Consider the following 2,684-nt stretch of genomic DNA (forward strand, 5'->3'; position numbering starts at 1 on the left):
TTTGACCAAGTCTTGGGAGATCTAAGGAACAAACCCCCCAAAGACCCACATCTCACTTTAATATTCATTCTTCTCATTAATTGCTAACCAATCAAAGTTGATTGCCACCTTCAGGTGGCACTCTTCCCAGGGATAGAAACTGTGAGTTCACTGCCATGATTCCTCTTTGGCATTCGAGAATGCCATTGGCCTCTTTTATTAATAAAAACCTAGTATGTTAATAAAATAACTACTCAGAAACTGTATCTCTTGAATTTTTAAAATATTATACAGCTATAAAAGACAGTAATAAATTTAAAAATTATCTGCCATTTTCCCACTACTGTGATTGAAGGATTTAGGTTATTCTACATTATTCCTGATGACACAAAGTTTGGGTTGTTCTCTTCATCTCCAGGCCTGCAGAGGGAGCCTGCTATTGGAGACAGCCAACTCTTAATGCTAAACTCCTTAATTGGCCTTGGAAAAACACAATCTTAAAAAGGAAGGGATCCAGATCAGATTTTTGAAAAGCAAACATTTGAACAACATTTAACTTAAGTGTTCGACAAACATGATCATTAGTTAATCCTCATAGTTTTGACTGGGGAGATGAACATGTCTTTTCCCCCTATAAATGAGGAAGTTCCTAAACTTCAAAAAGGTCAGGTGATCTAGACCTGCTCTGGACAAGATATAGAAGTTTCACTTTGTCCCATAGTCCCCTGAGATACAATACTCAACTTGATTTAATGAGAAGGAAACAGCCACATATGGATGGTTTAGGATATAAATGTTTCTTAATCTCCATTCTACAGGAGATATATCTTAAGATAATTTTTAAAAAAATAAATTCATGAGAGATGCTACACACAGTATTTACTTTAATTAAACAAAGAAGAAAAACATCTAAGGGCTTAGAACCCAATGAAGCAAAGTTTGATACATGCAAATAAAGTCTTTTGTCCTTACTGAAGCACTTAAATCTAACCAGAAGACTGGAACATTTAGATCTGATTTATTGTGACTTTCACAGGTGATCCCCAAGTGAGAGTAATTGCCTGTAGAACTTAAACTGGAGGTGAAAAAAACCCCAGAAAGAATAGTCAGTATTTGAGAGAGAAACTGTTCCATGCTTGTGGGGGTCTAGCCTCTGCGGGATCCTTGGAACCTGACAGGAGGGGTAGAGTTGGTGAAATGAGTTGAGTCAACAAGTGGGTAAAGGCAGGAGCAAGTTGACTGTCAGCTGCTTGGATTTATTTTTATAGTCTCAGAATCATGTACGTTTCAAGCAAGCTAAGATCATTTCCTTGGTTACCAAAGTGTACAATTTTCATCATCAATCATATAGTTCATATGGTTACAAGTTTTAATCATATGATTACAAGTTTAATTAATAATCATATAGTTAATTGATTTCTTATCCCTACTCAGACCATGATGACCTCAACCTGTTTGTTACCTTATTTATTACTACATTGTATAATTGTTAATTCATTTAAAGTTATTAATTAAGCAATTCTTTTATTTTTTTGTGGCTCAATAAACTTTTATTCTTTTTTGTTATTTGTTTTTATTTAAAAGAATTTGTTTCCCTATCATAAAAATTAGACAACCACACCACCACCAGCAGCAGCAAAGTCCGTGGAGTTATGTTGATGGTGGAGAGTTCACTGGGTGTTCCCAGTGTCTCAGAGGTCCTAAAGAGTCCTTAGATGGGGGAGAGGGATGAAAAAAAAAAGGGGGAGAAAAAAAGAAGAAAACAAAACAAAAAAATCCATGATGGTTTCAGGAAGGGGCATTATCTGAAGGTTTCCTTTCTTTTCTCCTGGTGAACTGCAGATCTGTTTCAGCAGGACCTAGTCAATCTTTCCTTGAGGGATGATCCTTCATACCAGCTCGAGCACCTTAATTGTCCCCTGACTGTTAGCAGCAATCAGCACATTGGACTCCCCATCTGGCAGTGCCCTCCAACAAACAGCACTAACAAATTCATTTGTGTCATCCTCTTTCCGATCCTTGTCTAAGACACTTTTGACTGTATTGAACTTAAAAGTCAGCAATGTCTTTGAAAGGCCTTTGTAGTATAAGTAGAGGGAATTATTCTCACTTCCACAGGCTATGTAGTCTCCATTGGAAGCCAATCCAACAAAATTTTTTTCATTGATATGGCCCTTGAAGGAACGCAAACAGTGTGGTTTACCTACATTCCATAAATTCAGCTGACTATCAGTTGACACAGAAACAATTTCCTCCCCACTCACAAACTTTGCATAGGAAACTGCCTTTCGATGTCTTTTGAACACCATGATGGGCTGTTTAGTGTTGTGAAGATCATAGTAATGGACACAGTGATCCGCACAGCCAAAAGCCAAATGCTACCTAGAAGGGCTGAATTTGACACAACACATATTTGCCTTGGCTTCAATACTTGCCACTGAATTGTCCAGATTGGTTGACCACAGTTTCACTTTTGCATCATCAGAACCTGAAGCCAAAAGTTTTGGGTCCATCAAATTAAAGTCAACACTCCAGCATCTTTTCTCATGTTCCTGATAGACTTTTGATCTCTGTCCCGTGAGTCCATGCCATAGAATGACTGTGCCTTCATAATCACTGTTGGCTAATAGATTGTTATGGTAACTACTCCAGCTGATACAGCTGATTTTGGAATTAAGCAATTCTTTTAACGGAAAGTTTTTCAT

General features: G+C 37.4%; 1 pseudogene; it reads right to left on the minus strand.

The window, feature by feature from the left end:
• Nucleotides 1-1,518: 1,518 nt before the first annotated feature.
• Nucleotides 1,519-2,684, minus strand: LOC141519288 (E3 ubiquitin-protein ligase COP1 pseudogene; annotated as a pseudogene).

Source organism: Macrotis lagotis, chromosome 3 (genome assembly GCF_037893015.1).
Source record: "Macrotis lagotis isolate mMagLag1 chromosome 3, bilby.v1.9.chrom.fasta, whole genome shotgun sequence".
NCBI lineage: Eukaryota > Metazoa > Chordata > Mammalia > Peramelemorphia > Peramelidae > Macrotis > Macrotis lagotis.